The sequence below is a fragment of the Aythya marila genome (assembly GCF_965140915.1).
Source record: "Aythya marila genome assembly, chromosome: 3".
Classification (NCBI taxonomy): domain Eukaryota; kingdom Metazoa; phylum Chordata; class Aves; order Anseriformes; family Anatidae; genus Aythya; species Aythya marila.
This window is the reverse complement of record NC_139044.1, coordinates 29176706-29190899: the sequence shown is the minus strand read 5'-3', so window position 1 is coordinate 29190899 and position 14194 is coordinate 29176706. Positions and strand designations below refer to the sequence as shown.

Genomic DNA, 14194 nt, shown 5'->3' with positions numbered 1-14194 from the left:
ACAGGTTGACTAGCTGACTAGTTGGAAAATAGTATCCTTTTTGAAGAGAGCATCTCCTACACTAAAGGTTGTGGATAATCGTTACATACAGCTCAAAGTAAAGACAATAGCCCAATATTTACCTCCTGTTCAATGAATGGCTTTCACTGTTGTAATAATAGCAATACTGTCAGTGGTTACGGATCAGATTTTGAGGGGTCACTGATCAGTATCTGCTAATACCTAGGGTGCATGTGTGCCCTTGGTCATCCACTTAACATTCCCAGCTGATGGGAATCAATTTGTGGGAAATAAACCTATTTCTACTGGATAGGACTGACAGACAATCATCAAAATTCTTGAACGTGTATTTTGATTGGGAAAACAATAGCATTTTGGATGCATATTTCAATGCATCTAGCAATAAGGTTGGGGAGCTCCCAAATGGTGCTTCTCCTGAGTTTTCTAGTACTCGTGATTTCAGCAAGGCTAGCAATACTGGATAGAAAATATTTTCTGTTTCAGAATTTCTGCTTCCTTCTGCTCCAGACTCATTGAAAACAGTCTGGCAGCTTTGAGAAACAAACAAACATCCATAAAGACTACACTGAGACAGCCTCACTCATTTCACTTGTGACCTAAGGCTGCTTTGAATCCACAGATCCAGAGTTAATAGGCTGCTGTACCCCAGGTTAGTGGCCCTCTTTTCCATCAAGGAATAATTAAGATGTCAAATTTTGTACATCAGTTACTGCCACTCCAATGCAGAGTTAAACAGAAATTATTAACATCTGCACAGAAATCAATAACAAGCCTTTCATTTGCTAGTGCTTCTATCATAGCAAAACATGAGACGACAGGGGAAAGGGCAAAAGAATGCATTCTGAACATGTCGGTCTCCTGGGAATACATAACCCATGCAGCCAGCATCAGCACGCTGCGGCGTGGCTCTCCTAGAGCTATATGCATTATGAATATAAAATAATCTGTGCCATCTGCCTTGCATTGAAATGCACACTTGCAAGAAGAATGACAGAGGAAATTCTTATTCTATAATTCAAATTCTATGACATATACCAGAAAGAAACTAACGGACAGATTTTTTTTTTAGGATTGAAGCAGGAAAATTAGCAGCAAAAAAGCCCAACCAATACTGATTTCTAATTTCAGAGTTTCCACATTCAATACTGCCTGTATCTTGACTGTCAGCTTTAGACACAGAAAAAAAACTAGTCTCCTGTCAGTATTGTATATTGAAAAATAAAACTAAGAGGAAGAAATTTGCTAGCCTCATATTTTGTCAATGCTAGACATTGTCATAAGACATTTCACCTGTTCATGGTTCATTGATCTCTCACAATAGCACCTACCAAATTCTCAAAGAAAGAATGAAAAACAAAGGGAACATAGTAACACAAACATGTGGCTTAGCAACTATTAGTTTTTAACTCACCCTACCCTCAGCAAGTAAAATTATTGACAAAATACTTTGTGCAGATCATACATTGTGAGATGAGAAGTAGATGGTTTGCTCTTCTGAGTGCTGACATGGTATTTCAGCTTGAAAAAGGCAAGGCTTTGAATTGCTTCATTAGGTGATTCATGAGCTGGTATTTGCAAAAGCAAAATTTCCTGTAAAGCCTTAAGTTTTACAAAGAGAAGGTCTGGACTGAAAGAGTTTTGAGAAAGAAGAACTTTGTTGATCTTCTGTCTGTGCAAAACAAAGACATGGGAAATTTTGAAGAAAGCTCACAGAAGGGCTGCTGCTCCTGGGTGCGTGTTGCTCATTAAATTGAGCAAAGGCTGCTTTGTAGAAGGTTACAGGTTTCTCACAGCAGCATAGTGAACTGTTTTCCATTTCTTGTCTTCTGAGACCACCATACAAACTGGGATCAGTGTGAATTAGTCCTTTCACTGGCTCAGCAAGAAGGAAAAAGCATACATCTTTACATTCCTCTTAAACATATCTATCTTCCTTCCTCATGATTAATTATACTCAGATCAAACAAAATAGAATCATACTTTAGAAGAATGAAGTACTCAGGATAATGAAAAGTTTGCTCGGACTCTGCCTGAATCCTACTTGACTATGTGCATTAAGTACAAGTCCTTAATTTCATGACTGGATACTATTTTTCCACTAGACCCCTGACTGAATCACTGTACAGGATAAACACTGCTCCCTGAACAAGAAGGTATCCAGTCTTTCATTTAATCTCTGCCTTTTAATGTGTGGACTCGTGCTTATCTACTGTTAGGACTACACAAACTCAGCTCTGCATCCAGAATTACTTATTTCTTCAAAGGCTTTTTTTCTCTTTCCTGTGGAGCTCATCAATGAAGTATCTGATGAATGCCTCTGAGGTGAGGTACATAATCCCCTGTTAATACCTGCAGCATTGAAGACTTCACTAAGCATAGGTGTTTGGTGTGAAGCACTGATCTTTCAGAGTACTGAGCATTATACAGTCTTTCATATTCAAAGCACAGCTTCCTTTGACTTCCGTTGCAAAGAAAATAGTACAGCTGTTTCTCAGCCTGGGTACCCAACAAGCCAGGAGCATGCAGGAACAGCCACCTACAAACAGCAGTAATGCATTAGCCAAACCAGTTCTGAAGGTAGGTACCAGCTGCCTTCAGAATACCTCCCTGTCCTTGCACAGCTCCAATTTCTATACTCCTTCCAACTTCTGTCATGGGTCAAGGCAGGAATTTATTGACAACGACCACATCACAGTACAGTCCCGCTTCATCTCCAAAGACAGTCCTTCATTTGCCTTGAAAAAGATGATAATTTTATGGAGAAAATAAAGTCCTGCAGAGAAAACAATATATATAGCCCATGGAGCCATAGTAAGTTTGCCAATATAACCTTATTACTGGCATTTTCCGCCCCTGTAGTAATTGTTTTCACAATCTGTATATTCTTCTTATATATTTTATGTCATTTCAAATGGATTTATATTTACACTTCAATGAGGCATCAGCAGGCCTGAAACCTTCCCATGTATTAAAAAGCCTCAACTGCTGAACAAGCTGATCAGCTGGCAGCAGCACCCAGCTGCCACCTTTTGTATGGAAAAGCAATAGGGAAGGAGGAGGTGACTCATGATTTACCTTGAGGTTTTGTTAGTATTTGCTGCCGGTGAGGAACAGTGAGATTCAGGAGTACTACAACCCTTTCCTGCAGTATAGGAGAGTTTTCCTCTCATGTGCTCACACCCTTTTTGCCATGCTCTTCTCTCATCAGATACTTCTGTTCCCTTCTACCAGTATTTACCATGGGCTTTTCTCATCCACCCTTCTTAATCATTCTCATACCCACACCATGATCCTCACCCCCTGCTCCCTCCTGAAGTGGCCCAACACTGCTCCATTTCATGCTGCTGTGCTCTAACCACTTTAACCAGACTTTGCCAGCCTCCAGCATCGTTGCTAGCACCTCTCAAAGTACTGATCTCCTCTTTCTTTACCTCTTGCTCTTATTAATGTCCTCTACTGTCACTGTACAACCACCAAAGCCCCTCTCCCCACTTGAATCCCCTCAGCTGCTCACTGATACCCATCAAAGGCATCCCATAACCCCCACATAATTTGGCACGGCTCATTGCACCACACTACATAGGTGAGGGGGCATAGCATGGACGGAGCCTTCCTGTATCTTCCCGCATCTGTCGGATCCTTCAGCTTTATGAGAATTCGTTCTACTAATGTGTTCAAAATGTGTTTCACAGAAAAGAGGCAAATGATAATTGCTTTTGTTTAGGGCTGCAAAATAGAATTCATGAATGGAAAATGAAGCAGTAAGAATAAATATTATGCTCAGTAAATTTGCAGGAATTTTCATTGCCCAGCATTTCATTCTTTGTATAGGAGAGGCAAGGACAGAGCTTTTCCACAAACGGAGGGAATGCTGGAGAGGAAGATCCAGCTAAAGTCCTGGAATCATGATTTTTCTGTGGAATTATTAAACCAATCCTATTAGACTCTTTGTCGTCCCGTCCCATCCCATCCCCTTAATGCAAATATTTTCCTTGTCTTCCCCTTCCACTCCCCCTCCTACTATAAGGATTTTGGCTATTCAGTGACAAAAGCAGCACCATCAGGAGTAGAAGTAATAACACTGCACAAGAGTTATAATACAATATTATTATAAATAAGCTTTAGGATGTGCACGGGTGTGTGTTTGTGCTCTCTATTAATCATACATCATGGTGTCTTCCTAGGCACTTGGCCAAAAGAAAAATGTTGTCTAGTCCCTCAAGGTGTTATTGTTACAGGATAAGATGATGTATGCCCTCAGGTGTCTTGTAATCTAATTATTTACAGGGGTATGTCAAAGGAAAAATCTCTGGAACTATGGCAGCTATTTTTGATTACAAAGTCTTAACTCTGCTCCCTAGTGCTAATGCACAGCTTTATTTGTAGTAATAAATGCTTGCATAATGAGAGAATCATATAAATACTCCATTTGGTTTTGGCTCCTATTGTACAGAAATACTCTCTATAGAGGGCAGTTATACAAAACTAACACCGGATGTTACAGGTAGGTAACAACTGAGTTAATGAAGAACCGATATAGCTTGCTTAGCCACGTCTTTCCTTTCTGTTCCTAATTTTTACAGAAGGAGCAAGGAAATAGGAGCAATGTGTGTAGGCACAAGCAAAATGAGGCCAAGTGGCCGGTAAAGCCACTCGGTGATTCAGCCATGTAAGCCTGGCTGTGTAAGCAGAACAAAGCAAGGCAGTTGAAGAAATATGGGTAACATGTTGGACCTTTAACCTGGGGAATCCTTCACCTGATAAAATGAGGCATTGGGGAAATTGCAAACTTGTTCCAGATGGAGGCTAACTAGCCTTAAAGGGAAAATTAAGCAAAGTGAAAATCTCCACTGACACTACAGTCAGTTGTCTTGTATGAAGCACACCAGCACAAAACAGAAAGCTGTCCTCACTGCACAGGGGAGTGGGGAGCCAGCTGAAAGGAGCACGCTGGGGAGATATTGTGGTCAGATTCATGTGCTGGGAACATCAAAACCAGGTATGAAAGGGTGTGACACTACAGAAGTCAAGGGAGGGAAAAAGGAGTTGCTGCAGTCAAGTATGCAATGGCAGGGGCTTATACTTGAATTCTAATATTAAAAAAGGTATATCAAATGTAGGTTTCCCCCCACAATTCTTGTCTTGTAGGAGCCTAACTGTGCAAATTTCATATTGCAGAACGATCCTTGTGCATGTGACAACACATAAACACTTGACAGATGCACAAAAAGGCATTTTTTTCTTTCTTTTCACCAAAGACAGAAATTAATAATAGGACAACCCAAATAGCTCCAGCTACACTGACTCATTGAAACTGACTGTCCCTCTGACCATAAAAAAGGATGGCTTAAGAGCCGTAACTTTGTATAGAAGTAGATCCCAAAGCTGGTGAAACTTTAATAGTCAACAAAATAGCCAAAGAAAAGCCTGTTATCCAGAAATGACATAGAAATTCCCCAGACTGGAGGTTCCACTGACTGGTCTCAGCAATTCATGCTTATCCACAGTAGATCTACCTCACAGTAAAGCAGTTTTCATGGTTTCTGACACTTCCAGCCAGGGTCTGAGCTGCACACCTCTATACCAGCCCTGGGGAAGCCCAGAGAAAGATGTCCCCTCCATCATCTCATGCTCCCTTGTGCCGCCAGCAGAGCTGAACCAGCACAGGCTCCATCCTCCAGTTCCTAGCACAGAGCCAAGCTCCACTCACAAGGAACCATTAAAAAGACACAGACAAAGCACAACGCGAATCAAAAGAAAAGGATCCTGGTTGGCCTAGCTGGCATTACAGTGCCAGCTCCAAATAAATTCTCGGCTGAAAAACAGAAGCTCAATTAATCCAGGGAGCTAATTAGACTGTGCAACTGTATACTGGACTTAAAGCCAGATTCCCCCAAACCAGCCATGCCACAGGAAAACCTGAGCAGTAAATAGACTGTGATTTACAGGAGAAAAAAAATCCCCACAGTTAAAACCAATAATGACACAGATTTTAAATAATTTAAAGACTTCGCATATGGCCAGGCCCTGTCGTAACCTCCACCAAGGTACACTCACAAAGGGAAGGAAAAAGGCTTCCTCCCTCAATGCCCCATCCTTTCTTGCTTGGCTCCCTATCTGGAAGCATCACAGGGGCTCAGCTTATCACCATGAAGCGATTTGGTTGCTTTGAATGAGAGGACAACAGCCGTACCCACTTCTGAACAGCCCCTGGAGTAGCTGAGGAGCCTGCCTGCCTCTGCTGGGCTGCCTGCGTCCTGGGAGCAAACAAGGTGGAGAGCGGCCGGCCAACACCATTGCTACAGGGCAGCGGTGGGGGAAATCATATAGCAAAAATGAAAAACGAGGACACATCCCCTGGCAATCTGCTGAGGACACGTTCTGGAAGCCACCTTCACAGCAGCCCCTCTGGTGACTGATTCGGGTGGGTGACGGCCTGAGCACGGCGAGGAGAGGCCTTCAGCAAGGGCAGCGGCCACCTCGGCTTTCACCTCAGCGCAAGCAGACCGGCACGACCCTTGTGTTGTGCACACCCCAGGCAGCTGGGTGACCGTTTCGGCTGCCTCCCTGGTGAATACAGTGTGGTCATTTGGAAGGGGGACAGAAACGGTGCTCACTGCTGTGCACAGTGGCACCCGCTAGCCTGAGGAGCAAGGAACAACAGCACTTTGCCCTTTGCTTTCAAGGAGTGTTATGATTCATATGTACCGAGAGTGGAATACCAGGGTTATTTCCTCACACAGAAAATTAACTTCAAATGTTTGTAATTGATCCATGAATATTCATGATCTTTTGGGAGGATTTCATAATTACTTCATTCTGGTTAGACTCATTTGATCTGCAGTAGAGACAGCAGTAGTTTACACTCCTTCATCAAGACGCCAACAATTTGGCAGCATGACCTTCCCAGTTTCCTGTGCTGGAGAGCAGCTCTAGTTATCCTAATTGCAATCCCAAATGGAGTGGTACCTGAAAATAAATTGACTGCTGTTCAGTTTTAGAAACCACTCCACTTGGAAGTGCTGCTAGCGTAAACAGATGACATCTCCAGGAAACTGGAAGGTCACTCAGCAAAATACTTTGCATTTTGATAAGTAACATTTTATATGGCAACCCCCTGCAGTCTTCAACCCACAGTATTATCATAGAGGATGGAGAACACAAACACTCCTGCACAGAAAAAAAAAAAAAAAAAAAAAAGAAAAAAGAAAAAAGAAAAAAAAAAAGAGAGAGAGAAAAAAAAAAAAAAGAAGAAAAAAAAAAGAGAGAAAAAAACAGACTTCACCTGTCATTAATATCATGAAATATCATGAAAATTACACGGTTCACCTATGCTACTCACTAGACCTATTCCAGAAGAAAGTTAGGTTTAGAAGCTTATTCTGCCCATGCATCTGTGCACAAGTTTGCCTTATCGCCTCCAGCAATAAACTTTCAGCCTGTTGGCTAATTTAAAGAAGCTTTGAGAAAACAATTTAAAAGCCTCAAAGTCTCCATAACTATTGTGAGAATTGATGGCTGGGTGGATGGATGAAATCGTATTTGTGCTCCCACAGCAACGTGGCTGAGAGTCCTTAAACAATACCCTTGAACACACAAGGGGAAGGTACACAGGTAAGAGAAATTGCCAACCACGTGGCAACTTTCAGCCAGTATTCATACCTTTCTGGATGCCAAAATTAAGAGACACATTATCAGAAATGTGATTTTCTTGGTGCTGATCCTTGCAGAACTGCTCATTTAGATTAACAGACCAAAAAATATCCACTCATATGAAAGTGGATCTTGGCTATCAACTATTAACAACATTAGAGCAAAATACACAGTCAGATACCTCAAGAATTAGTGCTATCCCTGGTAGTCAATTTATTAGCTCTTTAAAGTTCCTCTTTACATACAACTCCAAACTCTCCTTCACAGAGAAGCATGGAACTATTAAAAGCTGCTAAGAGAAGCAACAACTTTTCATTGGCAGGGAACATGGACTCAGCTACAGCCAGTTGATGTGCTAATTTAGGATTTTGGAATTCTGTACTGACATGTACAGGTGATACATGCAGATCCTAGACACTTGGAAAATCCCACTGAAGTCAGCAAATCTCATGTGAGTCCATCACCTTCCAAAAATCTGGGTAAGTAACTAAGTCTGGACTTAGCTGTCTATCTACACAGCTTCTCCTTTACATCTCTATTCTTCCAAAAAGCAAAATGGACTAGAAAGCTGGTTTCACTTCACAGATTCCATTTTGCCTTTTTTCAAGTCAAAATAAGTTTTTTTCTTAACACCTGCAATGATGTTTGAAGAACCAGATGAATGGCAGAGTTCTCTGTCCCCTAAGTCCTTTGCCTCTATATTTGCACTTCCAACAAACAGCAGGGGTGGGTTGAGCTTGTTAGGAACTGGAGAGAGACCAAAAACTCATTTCACATAAAAATTAACAGCCGTCAGACAGCAACAACTTTTGTCTGCAGATGGGCTGAGCTATCCTCACAATGGGCTGGCTGATTGAGAGATGTGATGAAACAGACTGAACGACAACAGTGATGTTGCTATCTTGCACTGTAATTAAAGATTATAGATGAAAAAAATCTCTATCTGTGACTGGCTTGGTAATGTCTGAAAAAAAGCCTCAAAACTGAGACTTTTATGAGCTGAAAACCATGGTAGTGTAGTCCGAACCCAGCTGTCACTGAAGTCAACAGAAAGGCTTCAGCAAGATTTGAATTGGGCTTTTACAGATTCAGTGATTGGATGCATGAGATGATGAATTGAATAATCCCTTCTTGAAGTCAAATACATGGCAATGAAGTTAAACCATGGAACCACAGGCAGTTTTATGATGTGTTTAAAAGTTTTTGGCAGCACAGGGCCAAATCTAGCAGCTGCTGCAGGGCAGTGGGAATTTTCTCATCTATAAACACAGGCACAAGAAAACTAAATGTTTGGTTCTCTTACCCCCCTTACACTTCATCATACTTTATTCATAGAGGATGCGAGATAAAACCTGAGGGACCCCAGTCTCCATGCAAATATTTCTTATTGTAAGCAAAAGTGACCAAATCAATATATAATGATTTTAAATGTATATGTGTTTGTCATGTAAACCATTTGGAGATTGGCCGTATCAAATACATTTATCTTAATCTATGCAGCAATTTAAAATATTAATGATGCACATGCATTTTTCATATTATGTGAAGTTTTGCTCCCCCTTTAAATGGATTCTTTATTTTCGTGGGATTTATTTTGCCCACTGTAATGCCATTAATTAGACATCCTCCTCAATAGACTGTCATATCTCCAGCACTTCAGAGATCTCTTAATAGCCTGTGACAGCAAAGAAAAAGAACTCTTTTAAATTTGGTGTTTTGTAACCATTACATAGCTTGCAGTTTTACCTAAGGTAACCAGAGCATGTTTCAATACGCATCTATTACACCCAGAAAATCAACTGTAAATTTGAGTATTTCCATGCTAATAGCTGCCTCTACACAAGATTGGCAGTCAGAACAGACTTGTGAGTGCCAGAAAGCAAAATACAACTACTAATGTTTGTATGTATTTAGCTTTAAATGATAAAAAGATATCTATTAAAGAATCAGCTGTTCAAAACCCCAGAAGCATTAAAATAAAATTTCAAACACAAGCTGAGCCAGTCTTTCACAAAAAGCCCCTTTCAACCTTCAACCATCTTCAGAAAGCCTCAAACTGGACTCATTTACAACGTGCCTGGAAGGGCCCTGTTCTGTTTACAGAGCTGCTGCTGAAGCTCAGTAATTCTTGCAGCTGAAAATAGTTGAGGCTGCGGGAATATTTTGGCAAAGTTCTTGTCCTAGTCTTATACTCTCTACTTGGCATCTGCTGTTGAATTTACTTAGAGAGGATACTAGAGGGACATTTGGCCTGAAGCAGTATGGCCACTATTATGTTCTTAACTTTGTATTACTGTGGTTTATAGCAAGGCTCTGCAGTCTCCCTCCTGCATCCCCGCCGCATGCCCACTGCACTCTCCTGAGGATGGGGAAATGTGTTCCTCAGAATCCCATCAGTCGCTGGGTTTGCAGGCATAAGAGAGGCCCAGGGGAAAGATGGTCATTGTGTTAAGGACAGCACACAGCCAACAACCACAGAGAAGGAGGGAAAAGGAACACATTGTTTGTTCTGTGTTCCTGTGAGACTGTCATCAGAAGGGGGTGATGCTTGGGGTGGGAAGAAACCGAATTATCACCTCCTGCTCCTGTCCTGTAGGGAGAATCATATATATCATCCTCCATAAGCGTTTACAAGACCCATCATTGAACACATTAGTGCTTCCTAGCACTGCCCACAACCACTGCCATTTCAGAGCAGAATGCTAGAAGCCATCAAATCTCGTGTTTATTCATGTTCCAGCACGACCCTTTGGTTTCCTTTGCTCTCCCTCCCCAGTAACAGGAATACTCCTGCTGCATTAACAGGCAACACATTGCTGCTCACCCTCTCTCTGTTGCCTCACCCTATTTGGGTATGGAAGCAAATTCATTTAGTCTTCTCTCATAAAAATGGTTTGGGTTGGAAGGGACCTTAAATATCACCTGGATCCAGCCCATGCCATGGGCAGGGACACTTCCCACCGCACCAGGTTGCCCAAAGCCCCATCCAGCCTAGCCTTGAGCACCTCCAGGGATGGGGCATCCACAGCTTCTCTGGGCAGCCTGTTCCAGTTCCTCACCACCCTCTGAGTGAAGAATTTCTTCCTTATATCTAATCTAAACCCACCCTCTTTTAGTATAAAGCCATTACTCCTTGTCCTATCACTACAATCCCTGACAATCCTGGTTCCCTCACCAGCCTTTCTTGTACTTGTTTCAGACTGAATTCATCCTTCATCCATGTAGGTGACCAGAGCTTTAACCAGGAGAGGAATTGCTAGTCCTAATATTTATGCATAGGGGCATTAATATTTTTCTATTGCCATTCCTCATGTGTCTGCAGACTTCATTACCTTCTCACTGTTGCATCGCCTGTGGACACCCGTGGTCATTAACCGACATGCCTAAATCAGCACACCCCCCCCCACTCCTCTGTCTAGCTGATGAGCTCCCAGATTTCAGTAGAAATTGTTAGCAGTCTGTCAGAGCAAGCCCTTGCACAGGCCATTAATGCCATTTCTATTACTCCAGCCCTCAAGGTCCTGCAGCTGCTCCCAGCTGATGTTCTTCCTTTGTACAGATGATGGCTCTTCACTTTGTGCAACCAGCCACCGTGATTAGCATGCTCCTGCTTTGTGTGTCAAGGCTGCTGATAATAACATGAAATAAAATCTCTCCCAAAACTGATCCTTGAGGAACTTCCCTGGTGGCCTTTTCTCTACTCTGATAGCTTCCACTTCAATGCAAGCAACTGCTGCCTCATCAGTCTTCACTATCAGATGCATCTTACAGCTCCCTGTCTTCTGCAGCTTAACAAATAATTCCTCATGGGGCTCCAATTCAGTTATTTACTCAAGTCTAGACAGATGACATTTACCACTGTTCTTTCACCTAGAAAATCAGACATCAGGTATCATCATGCACAAAAGAGATGGCGAGGGTTGTATCTGGGGCTGTCATGGAGGAGTACTGAATTTAAATGCACAAGTGGCTATTCCACATTTCCACTTCTTGGAACAGCCAAGAAATGTCAAGGCACCCCCTTCAGGAAGATAATATCTGGTGTCTGTACTTACTCTAAAGTGAGTTTAAACTCACTCACACCTTCAGGATTTGTCCCTCCAACACGTGAATGCTAATTCTGAATATGTGTCGTAGCATGACTTTCTTAACGTTTCAATGTTAACTTCTGCAGCTATCACAATAGCAAAAAAATGATCATTTAATTCAGACGATCTAGCAGTGAACTCATTTCAGCTCCTCTCTTCTCTCCATCTCCCAAACACACTGATGAGCAAATCATTTAGAGAGGGGTTTGTCTGCTGACTGTATGGATTTTACTCAGCAGGAAAATATATTCATCTAATTGCACTTTGAATGGTAAGGATTTGAATAAATGAAATGGATTGTTCTATGAATAGAGGAATTAATGAAGACCAGTTTCCTGTGGGTTTGTGACCTATGTTCCTCCATTTCCTACCCTTCTACTGTCCCCTCTTCTCCACGCTTCCTATCACCTCACCTTGCTGCATCCCACTCAGCTCGTCTCATCAGTTTTTCATCTCCTCCTCTCCCTGCTGCCCTGTGTGAGCCAGCACAGATATACAGCTGCACAGAGCAGCGCAGGGCTGCAGCCCCACGCCTTCCTGGCCCAGCCTGAGCGGGCACCTGCTTCTGCCCCCTCCCTTGCCCAGGCCCAGGAGACTTGAGGAGGCTTCAAATGTCTGAAGGCCTGTTAAATCTGAGTTGAAATGGTCAATTAAATGGCCAACTAAAAGATCTACTGAGATGACTGGAAAGAGAAATGTGATGACGTATCCTTCAGTGTCTTAGAAAGTGGCTAAAAATCTCTTGCAGCATATATGCCACGGCTAGTCCTGCTCTTGGAGCTTGTCAGACTCCACAGTTCTGGAACACAGCGCAGAGAAGTCATTCCCACCACCAGCTACTGAGGACAGAAAGGACGTTCCCCATATTAGCATTATGAGAGTGATTAGAGCCACCTAATTACAGCTCTGCAACGACAAAAATCTCAGCACACAGATGTCAAGTTAGCCAGGCTTTTAAGTTCTTCATGTCCTGTGGCTTACATTATTCCTGCTTTATAATTTTTCAGATCCATATTATGATTTTATGTCCAATTAATTCTCTGGGAGGATAGCAGTTCTCAGATGAACATGGAGTAAATACAATCAATAACAAATGGGCTGTTATGAGAGTTCAAGTCACTATGGTATTGTTAACATCTTCCAGTAGGACAGACTTAGTTTTTTGTTTTTGTTGTTGTTTCCTATGATGACACATTAAATACATAGCAAATGGCTTTAAGGTCCCCGTTTTCAAAGCTGCTATTGTATCAGTTTCCAAAAACGGTAAATTATGACGCAAAAGGGACCAAAGAAATTTGTCAACCCACAAATACTCCCTCAGTGCAACACATTTGCATATAGTTTAGCTAAGAGGTGTATTTGACCCAGGCATTTATAATTAACTCTTAACTTGTCATACATAAAGAAAAGCTTTATATTAATTTCAATGTTTTTGTTGCAATGTAATTCCAAGAAACACCAATTAGCTATCAAATGCTGACAACTTGCACTTATCACTGATTAGGGCTAGATATGAACTATAAACCTAGCACATTACCATAGTGCAACAGCTCATTACCAGTGTAGCTTTCCTAGCTAATCTTTTCTACTAATTTTTATTTAGGGACCTTCTGGCTAGCTCATCTGAAAATTATACGCTAATGATCTGAGCAGAACTGAGAGCTTTAAACTGTAACACAGGAGAGAAAATAATTCTATTTGATCTCTTTATGTTATGATAGATGCCATTTAATCAATTAGCACAGCAGTACACCTCATTCCAATCCAGACCTAGCAAATATAAAAGAAAGCATAAAAGGGTGAGAGCTTCACATGTCTCTAGACCTTCTCTACCATGAGACAGGGCATCATATATATCATACATATGATAGCAGAGAATGTTTAAGAGCACAGTCACAGACAGCAGTCAAGATACTATTTCCCGTGGGTCTCCTACAAGTCTAACATAGTGGATTGCCAAGGATGTGGCTGCAGATAATAGATGGGACATGACAGAGATAGGGTCACAGCACTGGCCACTGTGTCTCACAAAGACGTCAGGCAGGAGGGTGGCCCAAGAAGCATCCTCGGGTGCATGCTGCCACTTAAGCCTCCAGAAGGTTTCACACAGGATGGTGGACCCCTGGAATGGCCCAGAACCAGAAATGTGGCTTCTAGTGATGTCTGCTTCCTCTACTTCTATTCTTCTTGAGATTATGAAAGTGTTTGAGGAGCTGCATCCAGAATACAGATTCTGAACAACCATGGACTACAGATGCCACAGCAGTGACAACGAGTGCTTCATATTTATTTGCTAGAATTACATAGAAATATATGATAAACAAGAATTACTTCTGAAATACATTGGAGATAAAGAAAAAAGGATATTTCATAATATCCACTTGTTAACGAGTATGAAGGTTTAAGGATGATAAAGGATGATAAGATGTAGG

At 41.8% G+C, this 14194-nt stretch overlaps 1 protein-coding gene across 2 annotated transcripts in view; it reads right to left on the bottom strand.

Moving 5' to 3' along the window:
- Positions 1-14194, bottom strand: part of KIF26B (kinesin family member 26B) — a 202497-nt gene that overhangs the window by 26419 nt on the left and 161884 nt on the right. The gene's annotated exons all lie outside the window — the stretch shown is intronic.